The sequence below is a fragment of the Nycticebus coucang genome, chromosome 4, assembly GCF_027406575.1.
Source record: "Nycticebus coucang isolate mNycCou1 chromosome 4, mNycCou1.pri, whole genome shotgun sequence".
Classification (NCBI taxonomy): domain Eukaryota; kingdom Metazoa; phylum Chordata; class Mammalia; order Primates; family Lorisidae; genus Nycticebus; species Nycticebus coucang.
Window position 1 is genome coordinate 6994368 of NC_069783.1, and position 14303 is coordinate 7008670.

General features: G+C 47.9%; 1 long non-coding RNA gene across 6 annotated transcripts; it reads left to right on the top strand.

The window, feature by feature from the left end:
- Nucleotides 1-9370: 9370 nt before the first annotated feature.
- On the top strand, nt 9371-13833 carry LOC128583865 (uncharacterized). 6 transcript variants are annotated; one of them, XR_008379572.1, is made up of 4 exons: nt 9371-10266; nt 11185-12017; nt 12210-12255; nt 12371-13833. It is a non-coding gene; the product is annotated as an uncharacterized LOC128583865 (long non-coding RNA). The 6 variants fall into 6 exon arrangements; XR_008379573.1 differs by having other exon boundaries at nt 11185-11331; nt 11943-12017; nt 12210-13833; XR_008379570.1 differs by having other exon boundaries at nt 9371-9612; nt 9891-10266; nt 12210-13833.
- Nucleotides 13834-14303: the final 470 nt, after the last annotated feature.

Genomic DNA, 14303 nt, shown 5'->3' on the forward strand with positions numbered 1-14303 from the left:
AAAGCCCAGACCTCTCACCCCTATACACTATATGTGGCTCATTACAAAAGTTTTGAGATACCCAAAAATCAAGAAACATATAATCTGCAGGGATGGAAACAAAGGAAACCCTCCCAGCAACACCAATAAGCTGAGCAAGTTAAAGCTGGTGAATCAGAAAGGGTGTGGTCAACTGGGTCTCTTGAAAGTGAAATAATGGATCACAATATAGTATGTCTCAAAACTTTCATAGTGACCTAGGTAGCCACATAACAAAACTGTACTTGCACCCTCTAAATTTATCAAAATGGAGGGGAAGGGGAAGGATGGGTGGAGGGAGGGTAATTGGTGGGACCACACCTGCGGTGGTGCATCTTACAAGGGTATGTGTGAAATTTACTAGGTGTGGAATAGAAATGTCTTCACACAATAACTATGAAAATGTCATGAAAAATATATATATCAAAATGAATAATAAAAAAAAAAAAACCCTGTTCGTCTTTGCCATGTTCGGGGTTGAGACCCATTTCTAACATCACAGTCTCGACAATATTTTTTTTTTTTTACTGCTACTAATAAAATAAGAATAAGAATAGACGTTACCTCACAGAATTGTCACAAGGATGAAAAGAGTTAATGCATGTAAAGTGCTGAGAAGACAAAAACACAATAAACGTTAGTGATTATTACTGTGTAGTTATGTATTTTAAAAAACAGTGAGTGGAAAGTAACACACAAAATCTTTGAAAAAAATTATGAAAAACTACAAATTATTAGATGAGAAGTTGCTGGATGGCAAACCCCACTTTAAAAACCAATGGTAGTAAAACATCATTTTTAAGTTAAAATAAAATACTGGCTTCTTCAGTGACCACACAATATAAGATGCCTACACATAATGTAACGGAAGGTATCTAAGATGGTTCTGAGTAAACATAACATTTTTCAAAGACATGAAGAGCAAAGTAAGTTGAGAAAGAAGTTTATGTGTGTAAAGACTCAATAATACACATCGATTCTATCAAATTACCCTGTGTTCAATACCACTGCAATCAAAATCTCCATATTTTGATTATAGAAAAATCTCTATATTTTTCTTGGAACTCGACCAGCTGACAAATAGCAGCATTTGTACTCCCAGATATCAAGATTACGCAAAAGCCAGAGTATTTAAATTGCTTGTCCTTGATACAGGTGTGGTCTAATAAACCAATGATACAAAATAGACAGCCCAGAAAGTGAGTTATATAAAATAAACAACGTAATTTAAATATGATCATTAACATCCATTGCGTATCGTAAGCCAGGTTCTGCGTGAAGCAATCAAAGTGCAGTATTGTGCATTTAATCCTCGAAAGGGAGGCTAACATTACCTCCTTTTTATAGATGAGGGGAACTGAGGCAGAGACACAGAGATGTGTGACCGGTCGATAATGACACCCTTTGAGGGAGCCTTCCCACCCAGCCAGTTTGCACCTGCAAATGCTGCCACACCACGTCGTCTAAAAGCATGGTGCTCCCCAGAAGTAGCATTAAAATTCAGTAGATGAGGACTAGAATATTCATTAAATTGCGACGGACCGATTTACTAACCATATCTAACACACACTCAGACACACAGACACACATTCCAGAATGATTAGACCTCAATTTAGAAAGCAAAGTTTCAGAAGATTTAATTGACTGTCTTCATAGACTTGGAACGAGCTTTCTTAAACAAGTTACGAAAAGTACTAACATTTTAGAAAAAGATTAGTAAACTTGGCTGCATTAAAATTTCCATTTTTTGTACTGTTTCTCATCCTTGAGCACAACAATTTAGGCGCATAGATGTCGGCTGAGGTGGTGTTTCGTGAGGAAAACTGTACCAGTGAATGCCCAGCCGTGGGGACATGACTGACTGTGTTTATAGATGACGTACCTGTACAGCTACAGTAAAATAAAGAATCAAATCTACATACGTCAGCCTGATGTATTTCAAATAGGATGCTAAAATATGAAGTGGCAGAAAAGGCATTACAAACATTTGAGTAAGAAAGGAGCAAGCTGGGCTAGCTAGAAGGTGGCTGGAGAGAGGTTAATCATCGTTGGGGTAGGGAATAAGAGCATGTGAATTCCTTCATTATCTCTCTATCTTTATGTGTGTTTGCAGATTTCAATAATTAAAATTTTTTTAATTACGAAAACATGTATGTCCAGTGTGACAACACTTCAGGAACACCTGTCTAGGGTGAGGTGTACCGGCGCGTGGAGAACGACCCCCAGCATTGCGGGGTAGCAGAAGGTACAATGAGCCACAGGGTAAAAGATGAAGATGAAGGGGATGAAATTCACTAGGGATTCAAAGAGGGGCAAATAAAAGACTTTACAAACATGGGAGGATTTGTTTCTTAAAAGATGATGATAGGAAACAAAATGTGAAGTCTGGGTGGTAAATACCTGGATCCTTGCTTTATTTTTCTTTGTATCAGACAATTATTTGAAATACTTGGTAATAAAAATAGCTCAAATTCTCTCCTGGGTGGAAGACAGACCCAGAGGGAAAGAATAGCACAGAGAGGCCAGTTGAGAAGCTGCTTCACCAACCCAGGCAGGAGGCAGAGGACATCTGGACTAGAATGATGCCAGTCAAGATATTTGATGTGGATAAGATAGTAGTAAGATAAATAATAACATAGAATGACTGAGTTTTGCCCTAGGAACAAGGTAGATGGTGGAACCATCAGCAATCAAACAAAGGATGCAGATGAACAGGTTTGGAGGAGAAACAGAGGGTTCTGTAGCTATTCGAGGTTTGAGGTCATTATTAAACATCCACATGGGTTGCTGCATTGACAGAGGATGGACGGCCTTGTGTGATGTGTTTTCACACTTTACATACACTTTTCCTTTATTTAAAAAATTTTAATTACAGGGACATGATTGGATACAGAGATCAGCTGCAGCTCAGAGGGGAGGTCAGGACTGTAGATAGAAACGTGGAAGCTACCAGATCAAAGGCATCATTTAAAGCCATGGTCCTTGGTAGCCTCTTCTTGAAGAGTGTGAATAGAGGAGAGAAGGAGGTCAAATACCAGGTGTGGGTGCCCCAAATTAAGAGGTGGATTTGGGAAGAGGGAGCGTAGTCAGCTGAATAACAGCCCCGGAAGATGTCCACATCCTCATACCCATAACATACTCAGAAAGTGAATATTCATATTTATTTACAGGGCAAAGGGGACTTTGTAGATGCAATAAATTAAAGATGCTGAGGTGGAGACTTCACCCTGGACTGTCTGGAAGGCACAAGGGTCCTTGTAGGAGGGAATAGGAAGAGGCAGAAAAAGAGAAAGATGTAAGAACAGACTGGAGGCCAGAGGGGAGAACGTGGAAGGTTGAAGCTCGGAAGCTGGAGGAAGAGTCGCGAGTCCAGGACTGCAGGTGCCTCTGGAGGCTGGAAAATCAAGCAAGAGACTTGTCCCTTAGAGACTCCAGAAGGGACACGTCCCTGCCAACTGCTTGGCTTCGGGCCAGAGAGATCCATGGTGGACCTCTAACCTACAGAACCGTAAATAACAGATTCATGTTGTTTGCAGCCACTGAGCTTGTGGCAACCTTTTACAGCAGCAATAAGACATTGATTTAGGGGTCACTAGAGAAGCAAAGAGCAGCCAGGGACCTGGGAAGAACGGCAGACACGAGACCGTGTCCTATAAGTCAAATGGGAAATTATTTCTCAAAGAAAGGAGGGGGATTCTGTGTTCAACTTTGCTGAGATGCTGTCCACGTAGAAGAAAATTTCAGCTGTGTTTGTTAAGGTGAAGGTTGCGACCTTGACCAAGCGGCCTCGTGGAGCCCAGGCTTCCAGCCTACTTTGATCGGTGCAGGGCAGAGAGGAAGGGGGAGGCAGCAGAGAAAGTGAGATGACATCTCAGTGCCATATCCTGTAAGGACCTCCAGGGGGACAGGAGGCCACATGGGTTTCCTTTAGAGGAGTTTCAATGCTGGTGGGAACGACCCTGTGGAAACTGAAGAACTGATCACCTTACAAAAGCTGAGCCAGGAGCAGTGGGAAGGGAGGAAGGAATTTGGAACACACTCCAACCTGCCGCCTCAGAGAGCAGCCACCAGAGGACGGGTGAGGAGTGTGGACACGCACCCAGAAGGGGAGGTGGGAAAATGGGGTCCCCCATAGCTGGGTGCTTCTGACAGCTTTGGGGCACAAGAGCCAGGGGATCAATTGACACAGGGGAGAAAGGAAGAGCAGGGGCTTAGGAGGTTGGAGGGGATCCAAACAGTGAAGCTGTCATTTGGCAGGGCAGAAGAGTAACACACACTCCCACCCTCCCACCCCCCCACCCATAACAGGTATAGGCAAAGGGCAAGTTGCTCATCCTCGGAGATTCCACTCCCCAGCTTCCCTCCATCCCATCTTCAACAGGTGATTTCCTAAACACAGAAGCCCCAGCAGAACGGCAGCGTCAATACCAAGACAAAGGGAGACTAAGGAAGTTGTGTGTTTTCCCTTACATTCCCTAGCAAGAAAAAAACTTCAAGTTCTCACAAATGGCATACCTTATATTTTGATTAAAACAAATTTTAAATCAAAGCCTGTGTCTCGAACTCGAACAGAAGAAAGAGTGGACAGTCCAATTTGAGTTCAGCAAACTCAGGGTTCTCTGGAACAAATTCAATATATTCAAGCTTAGTTTTCAGTTTCCTAGTTTTGAAAAAAGGCAACATGAAGCTTTACCATCAGCTGTATAAGATCTGTTACCATTTCTTAGCCTTTGGAGGTTGTATTTAGTTTAAATGTTGAACTATGTCTCGTATTTTACTAAGTCTGCATGGCTAGCCATGTGTTTCTACAGAATAAGGCTGTTTGCACTGCCTCCTCCATTTAATGGACTTTTTATAACCATGAACGTGTGATTCATTTGTTTATATTTAATCAAAACACACTACAAAAACTTTATAACTTACTTTTGAGAACTGTGCATCATTTATGACAGATGAGAAAGAAAAGTATTCAGCAACTTAATCTGATTTGCCATCATAAATATTCAAACCTTGCATATTTGTTCCACAAAACAGTTGTTTAAATGGTTTTAATTTAGTTTCAATTGTATTGTTTCAACTGTATAATGCAAAGCAATTGTTGAAATTAGTAACATCATCCAGTAGATGTTGAGGTCTCCCTCCCTACCTCTCTCTCTCTGTGTAATTAAGTGAGTTAAAATGAACATGGTGGAGCTTCAGAATCCTACGGTCAGTTTCAGAGTGAGTTTTTGCATCACAGAAGTTAAACCAGTTCCTGGCATGCACAGAATGAAAAGATGCTAAATTTCACCATGATCAATAATTTCTCTGTTTAAAATAGAAAGACACACAACGTTAACTCAATCTGTACAAAAACAAAGTATGTAAATAAAACAGGTGTACCCCCTAATATTCTAAAACGTACAAAAAAATTTTAATTAAAAATATTTCCTCTCCAATAATTAAAAATAAAGAAAATATCTCCATGTGTAAGAGTGTCTCCTTTGCAACTGGAAAAAAAGGATGAATAAATTATGAACGATAAGGCCGGGACGTAAATCTGTGCTACAAACCTTTCCTTTGTTTAAAGTGTTCCAGCTGCCTTCACATCACAATTGGGCCTCTCTCCACAGCCTTCATTCTTTCTTTCAGAAAACAATAATATTTAAGCCAAAGTCCAAACTCTGACTTTGAGTATACTTGAGAGATTTACTCATTTCTCTGGGTTTTCTCCTAGGTATAGTCAGGTTTATGTGTTAATAAACTTCTATTTGTTTAAAAAATAAATAAATACATCAAAATATTACCTTTGAGAGTTCTGTTTCTAGGCTAAGTATTCAGATCAAATGCTAAAAACACTAAAAATTCTAGATAAAACTGTTTTTAATTTATTTTAAAAAAATCTTTATGCATAAGAAAAAATTATCAGGCAAAAATCCAAGGGAAAGACAGAGAGAAGAGAAGTTAAGAGTCGTAACGAAGTCTTTTTGCCTTGCCAGCAGATCTGGTAAACTTGTATTTTCACGGCTTTTATGAAAAAGTCCAGGTAACATTAACATGTGGAGAGTCTCACAGGAGATCCTCCCTCCATAAATCCGGGATCCCAAAAAACTGTAGCTCCTTGTAAAGATGTGGAAAAGCAAATCCACTTACACCCCCGGGGGGGGCGGGGGGGAGACCGGGCTGGTGAAGGCTTTGAGAGTTTGTAATGAAAAATAAGCTTTTTACCCAAATTAATGCAAATTAACATTAACTAAACAAAATTCATAACCGATAGTTTTTCCTACTTTCCAGCAAATACTACCAGTACAAAAATCACAGGAGCTACGTTACTATCACAAAAATAGATTTTAAAGCAACACATGATTAGGGATAAAGAGTCACAACAAAACAATAAAAGAAAATTCACTAGAGATTTCTTTTCCCTGGTTTTATTTTATTTTGTCTTATTTTGTTTTTGTTTGAGACAATCATCTTGCTTATGATTTTTTTTCTTAAAACTCCATATATCCTGTAATGCCTTTCCATTTCCCTAAAGGCCTAGGCTTTGAAACTTGAAAGCCAGCGTCTGAGCCCTGGAAATGGAGTCTGAGATGTATAGTGCAGGAAAAGGTTCTCTGGGGAGTGTCCTTGCAAGATAGCTCCTGAGGAAGGGAGGAGGCACAATGGGCTGGGACAGAGGTGACTCTCTGTAGGACAGTCCAGCCTCTGAAAAGCAGCTCTGCCACTGGGAAGGGCCTTCAGGGAGGTTCCAGCCCAGGAAAGGGAGCCAGGCCTGTGTCAGCCAGTAAGTCAACTGGGCCCTCCTCTAAGAAGTGATTTAACCTTGCATATTTGTTCCACAAAACAGTTGTTTAAATGGTTTTAATTTACTTTCAATTTTATTGTTTCAACTGTATAAACTGTATAAACAGCCCTGGGCTGTTTGTCCGGGGTGGGGGGAGCGGTCCAGGCCCTCACCTCTGCAGGGTCTGATCCCTAATAACCATCCCTCCTCTGACTGTGACTCCTGCCTGTGGCCATGTGCAGCCGAGACTGAGCATGGGAGCATGGAGAGATCCCACACTCCCCCAAGCACCCAGCACAGGCTTCCCCAGCCCTCGGGTCATCTGCACCTGTATGTGCCCCATCAGTTACCCTGCCTGGACAATACCGCCCTTCTTGGTCTGCCGGCCCTTGCCATGAGAGACACAAGTGACTAGGTAGCTGATGTAAATTAAAGTTCGGTGGGACGTTTCCCTGTAGCGGCATCCTTCCTCTGCAGGCCGGGACCTCCGCTTGGTGGAGCAGAGAGCACACGGCCCCACCTGGTTGCAGAGCGGTGGTGAGTAAGGCTGCTCCTGCTGCTGTCCTTGCAGCACTGGAAGAAGGTGTGTACTGTGTCCATCCTCCCCGGGCAGCACCTCTGCTCTGGACCCTCCCCGAGCTAGACCCATATGAGGCTTTTCCACCTTCTTGTCAAGCTGACAGCTTCCGGTGGACATCATACAGGATGGAAAGAGAAGAGTCTGTGGTGGCCATGTGCCCATGGCAGCATCCCCACTCTGGGGAAGTGGCTCCCTTGACCCAGACTGATGTTAGGTGGAGACCTACACAGTTGGGTGGTGGTGGTAGCTAAACACCAACCTATGCCAAGACTCTCAGGCTGAGCTAGATCCCTCTGTCACAGAAAGAAGCCATTTGGTCAGCTTCCTACCAAATGCTTGGTTGGTCTCCTTGAGAGACCAATATTGGCAGCTCAGCATTGTTAGCCTCTGTCTGCTGCCGGCAGATCAGACGTCAGGCAGCACGAGTCCTTACAGGGGGCGCACAGGGTGGAAGCTCGTGGCCATGGGCCCTTGTGTGGCCTCATGTCTGCCACTAGGGCTTCCATCCTACCTGCACTGGGATGTAGGGTGGTAACAGGCTCACCGATGTCTACTGGCCAAGTCCTCCTGCCTAGTTAGTCGTGGGAGGAGGATGCCTGCTCCTCCCACAGTGAGTGCTCCTCCCATGGTGACTGCTACTCCCATGGTGCCTGCTCCTCCCACAGTGAGTGCTCCTCCCATGGTGACTGCTCCTCCCACAGTGAGTGCTCCTCCCACGGTGACTGCTCCTCCCATGGTGCCTGCTCCTCCCATGGTGACTGCTCCTCCCATTGTGCCTGCTCCTCCCACAGTGAGTGCTCCTCCCATGGTGACTGCTCCTCCCACAGTGAGTGCTCCTCCCATGGTGCCTGTTCCTCCCACAGTGAGTGCTCCTCCCATGGTGCCTGCTCCTCCCACAGTGAGTGCTCCTCCCATGGTGACTGCTCCTCCTACGGCGACTGCTCCTCCCATGGTGACTGCTCCTCCCATGGTGCCTGCTCCTCCCACAGTGAGTGCTCCTCCCACAGTGAGTGCTCCTCCCACGGTGACTGCTCCTCCCATGGTGCCTGCTCCTCCCATGGTGCCTGCTCCTCCCACAGTGAGTGCTCCTCCCATGGTGCCTGCTCCTCCCACAGTGAGTGCTCCTCCCATGGTGCTTGCTCCTCCCACAGTGAGTGCTCCTCCCATGGTGACTGCTCCTCCCACAGTGAGTGCTCCTCCCATGGTGACTGCTCCTCCCACAGTGAGTGCTCCTCCCATGGTGCTTGCTCCTCCCACAGTGAGTGCTCCTCCCATGGTGACTGCTCCTCCCACAGTGAGTGCTCCTCCCACGGTGACTGCTCCTCCCATGGTGCCTGCTCCTCCCACAGTGAGTGCTGCTTCCATGGTGCCTGCTCCTCCCACGGTGACTGCTCCTCCCACGGTGAGTGCTCCTCCCATGGTGCCTGCTCCTCCCACAGTGAGTGCTCCTCCCACGGTGCTTGCTCCTCCCACAGTGAGTGCTGCTTCCATGGTGCCTGCTCCTCCCACGGTGACTGCTCCTCCCACGGTGAGTGCTCCTCCCATGGTGCCTGCTCCTCCCACAGTGAGTGCTGCTTCCATGGTGCCTGCTCCTCCCACGGTGACTGCTCCTCCCATGGTGCCTGCTCCTCCCATGGTGTCTGCTGCTCCCACAGTGAGTGCTCCTCCCATGGTGACTGCTCCTCCCATGGTGACTGCTCCTCCCATAGTGAGCATTCCTCCCACAGTGACTTCTCCTCCCACAGTGAGTGCGCCACCCATGGTAACTCTTCCTCCCACAGTGAGCATTCCTCCCACAGTGAGCATTCCTCCCATAGTGAGCATTCCTCCCACAGTGAGTGCTCCTCCCACAGTGAGCTTTCCTCCCATAGTGAGCTTTCCTCCCATAGTGAGCATTCCTCCCACAGTGAGCTTTCCTCCCACAGTGAGTGCTCCTCCCACAGTGAGCTTTCCTCCCATAGTGAGCATTCCTCCCACAGTGACTACTCCTCCCACAGTGACTGCTCCTCCCACAGTGACTACTCCTCCCACAGTGAGCTTTCCTCCCACAGTGAGCACTCCTCCCACAGTGAGCACTCCTCCCATGGTAACTGCTCCTCCCAGGGTGACTGCTCCTCCCACAGTGAGCACTCCTCCCACAGTGAGTGCTCCTCACACAGTGATCAACCCTTCCATGGTGACTGCTCCTTCCATGGTGACTGCTCCTCCCACGGTGACTACTCCTCCCACAGTGACTACTCCTCCCACAGTGAGCTTTCCTCCCACAGTGAGTGCTCCTCCCACAGTAAGCACTCCTCCCACGGTGAGCATTCCTCCCATGGTAACTGTTCCTCCCAGGGTGACTGCTCCTCCCACAGTGATCAGTCCTCCCACAGTGAGTGCTCCTCCCACAGTGATCACTCTGTGACCACACCCCCATACAATGCACAGACCTCCCCCTCTGGCTCACTCCCACTGGCCCACCCACAGGCCTTTTCTTTTCCCCAGAACTCCTTTTCCTTCATATTCCAATCTTTCTCTTTTCAGAACATTCCACTGAGAGCTTTGCCATGAACGTCACATGGCAAATATTCTCATCTCAGGCCACTTTGCTTTCTCTACAACGTGGATGACCAGATAGCCTACTTAGGCACAGGTGTCTTAGAGGACTGCCCTTCACCACCCTTTCCAGGGCCCTCCCTGAGGGGTGCTGCCTACAGGCCACTTTCATGTGCACCAATGAATCAAGTCAGCCTGGCCCCACAGACAAGCCCTGGAGGGACTGATGGAGAAACAGAAGAACAAGGATGGAGGGTGATGTGACCATTTGTGCAACTTCCTTGTTTTCTCTGGACCTGCTCGAGCAGCCCTGGCTATCCCACTTCCCCTTGTGAGCAGTCCACCCAATCTTGTAAGTAAATGAGTCTGACAGAACCCAGCCCAGCCATACAGCCCCTCGCCCTCCAGAGTGCTGCGTCTCCATGCCAGCAGCCCCTCCTCACAGGACGTCAGGGCTCCTGGTACTGCACGTGGCGCCTCTGTAGAAGGCCGGGGCTTGCCGTGAGCTCCACATGGTGCCTTCCCTGTCATGCACACGTTTAGGGCCATAGAGATCAGATAGGTCACACTGTATTTGCCCCAGAACACCAGCCACTTGTCCAGGTTGTATGACACAAACAGCAGGGTCACTTGCACTGTCATCTGGGCCTTCCGAGGGTGTCTCCCTCTTCATCTTACTCAAAGACAGAAGCCCTCCATATCACCTAAAAATGGGCTGAGTGTTCATGAGGACGGAACACGTGTCCTCCACAATCTAAAGGGAGCGTTATGCTTCTCTGACAGCGGAAGGCTCTGGGGCTGATCTCCTAGCCTTTTTGTCTGAGTCTCACAAAGACATCCAACCTGCTAGCCACTACTTGCTTATCTGGTCCAATTAGCACAGCACGTCGATGTGGGTAACCGTGACAACTCGTAGAAAGTCCAGACAGGCCGGGTGACTAAAAACTGACAAAAGTTATCAAGCTCAAAACATATTGGGAATTCTAAGATCCTCAGAGAATGGAAATTTGCCTCATCTAAAAACTAAAGCTACAAGGGCATTTAAAAACATACAACCAATCGATTGTAATGCACGATTTAATCTCTGCCATTATCACTTTGATGATTTTATTTGTTATATGAAGAGTCTGTTTTGGAAACAAATATGCAAAAGAAACCATAAATAAGAATTTTTCTTTAATGGCGAATTCAAGAGGGTTAATGCAGACCATGAATGGTCATCGTTTGCTCTAGGTCAGGTCGAACTGCTTCTGATCTTCCTTTTTTCAAAGGCAAACAATAGCATCTTCCCCAGATCCATGGCTGCCTTCCATGGGCTGAAGACTCTGCTGATCTACGGAGAGACGCTCTGCCTGGCACAGTAGCTGCAGCTGGACCAGTGACCCTGCTCACTCTGTGCACCTTTACTGTTCCACTCACTTTACACCAGGTTTGCGTCTGGTGAGGTAAGGAGGCTGTGACAAGCACTGCAGCTCCTACATCCTTTTGGTCTCTGAGAGTGACACTTACCTCTGGCTTCCTGCCACCAACACAAGACGTGGTGGAGCCTGCAGTGTACGCTGCTGTGAGGGAAGGGGCCTTGCTCACTGCAGAGTCTTGTATTCTAGGCCACAGAAGTGATGACAAGCACATTAATTCCTGTTGTCCTGCAGGACCAGGGAGGCGAGGGCCGGGAGCTGGCCTGGAGCCAGGATTTCACTTAGTACCTGACCCTCTGGTTTCCAGTCTAATAAGGGGGTCATGGTAGCACCTTGGGTCCCCAAGTATCAATGTCAGTTTGATAAACCTTGAAGAGCACAGGTATTCCTATTGCTCACCATGCATTTGCCTAAAAAAATGTCCAACCTGTCATGCTAACTGGGAAAGCAGTGGAAGCGCTGCTGGGAACACCTGCTCCAGTGTTACAGGTGCTTCCTGGGAAGAATCTGCTTCTCCTTCATCAGTGGGCTCTGGGTTGAGAGTTAGCTCAAGGCAAGAAACTCTGCCCACCATGCCCCTCTGGTAATGCATACCTGATCTCTTATGGTTTTATAAATTAAGCATCATCCCTGCTGGCTGCTGTCTGGCCCCTTCCAGAGCGATGTATCCACAGGCCATCTCCACAGCTCTCTGCAGGTGAGGTGCTACCAGGTGCCCTGCTGCTCCCGCCTGTCACTGTGGCCTCTGTCAGCCAGCACCCTGTCATACCCATGCTGCTGGGAACCAGTTCTGTGATTTTATCTCCACTGTCAGTTCTAACACAAAGAGCATAGCCATTCCTGAGTCAGTGACACTAGGACCACTCACCAGTGATTGCTTTCTACACAGGTCCTCTAGGTCACCCCGGGAGAGTGGTCCTGGCACAGGCACAACAGTACGTGTCTGCCCACCACTCAGCTATCTGGTCCCTTCCTCTACCATGCACCTCCATGGGGGTTCCAGCCTTCTCGGGCTTTCAAGCTCCATCCTAGGCAAGGTTTTGTCTCCAGGGACACTTGCTGAGGTTCTCAGCCCTGGACCAGGCACAGTGCTCCATCTCCATAAACTCACTTGTTCAGCATTACATCTGTGCCCTTGGATTCAGCCACAGGTATACACTTCTGGGCCTTCCTGGGACCTGTTAGCCGGATCCTCTAGCTCCTTCCCTTCAGTTCCTCTCAGCCAGCCACTCCAGCTCATCCCCCTCAGGCTGGGCTGGATCTGCTTCTTGTTGCCCATCTGGTTAGAGGGAGGAAGAAGCATTGTCTCCTAAGGCACCTGGCTACTCAGGGTCCTACAGATCTTCAAGAGCGGAATCCACGATCTTCTACCTGGGTAAGGGGGAGGCCACTTCTGCAAGCCCAGAAGATTTGGGGGATGCCAGAGTTCAGGTTCTCAATTGTCCAGGGACCCCACCCCAAGCATCAGGATTGCACCTCTTGTCTATTAGGGCCTTGACATTGGAGGGCTGAGAACTTGCCCAGTCCTATGATGGAGGCTGTTCCTCCAGCTGACCTGCCTTCCAGGTAAAGACACAAGGGTTTTCTTAAAGGCTGCCAAAGAGGGGCTTTGGCTTTCACAGTTTGCCCAAAACCAGTGATGAGTCATCCTGAGCCCAGGCCTCACTCTCTTCCTCACTCGGCAGTGGGTGCTTCAGGCGCCCACGCCTTCTAGTTACCATTTCCCCAGGGCCCTTCGAGCCCATCCCGGCTCCACCAGGGCTGGGCTCTGTCGTCAGCTGGCCACATGCCCCACCTCCAGTTTCCCATGGACAGTCCACTTCTCACAACCACTTGCAGTGTCAACTGCCTTAGAGATTTCCTGGGAACAGTCTGAGAAGGTGAACTGCGTGAAGAAAGTTTAACAGGGAGCATTGCTCAGAGGCTCCCCTGCAGGGAGTACAAAGGCAGGTGGTTACAGAAGGTGACACAACTCACAGTGTAGTAACAACTGGAGACCCCCCAGCCCATCCTCAGAGGTGCTCTAGTGCTGAAATGGCCCTCGGGGTTGTCGAGGTGAGAGGGCCAAGCCTTGGTATTTCTGCCTCATCCAGTTACTGAGGGGACATGACTGTCATTCCCTACAGCAGAAGGTGGTGTCCAATGTGGGACTCAGCCATGACCACCAGCTGTTGTCCCTTCCAGCAAGTGCGGGCCTGGGGCATCAGTGTTCCCTGCCCCCAGAGCAGGACTGCTGTTCTCTGGACCTCACCTAGATAAGGTGCAGGGAAAGGACCCCTTTGAATGGGAAAAACAGTAAAGGGAGCAAAGAAATCACAGCAGAAGGGGACACCTCCGTGCCCCATGTCACGGTGTGCCAAGAATCACCCACTCTTCCCCGAAACTATTAAGATCTCTCTGCCTTCAACTCAGAAAACATCTTAAGGGTTGTGTCACTGTCTTCCAGGTCCCTAAACTGTCAATGCCTAGCACAGGAGCACCCAACAAGTGTGGAGTCAATAAATAAATCATTAAGCAAATCATTCATGTTCATTATGGCTGTTTGTATGGTCAGGCTTAACCTTCTCTGAGGGCCACTGTCATCACCGAGCAGAGTAAGTGCCAGTGGAGGCCTGGCCCTTCCTACACAGTAATCAGGCCCTCAGACTTGCACAAGAGCAACCCCAAGCCCTGGTACATTCCCAGCTGAGCCAACATGCACTGGACCCCCCCAAGGGCACTACATCCGAGCCATCCAGAAGCCAATTTGAGCACTGCTTCTGTGGCAAATGACAGGAAACCAAGAAGACACGGGGCCCATGTTGAGGTTAATAGGGAGGGTCGTGCAGCACCCAGATCTCTGGTTTCTGTTCCTCCCAGCGTTCAGTGCCTTCCCACTGTGGGTGAGATGGAAGCCCATGCAAGGTCCTGGGAGTGCTCCCGGGCTGCCCAGGAGCCAGAGCTGTGTCCTCCCACACTACCCCAGGGCCTGGCACACAGGACA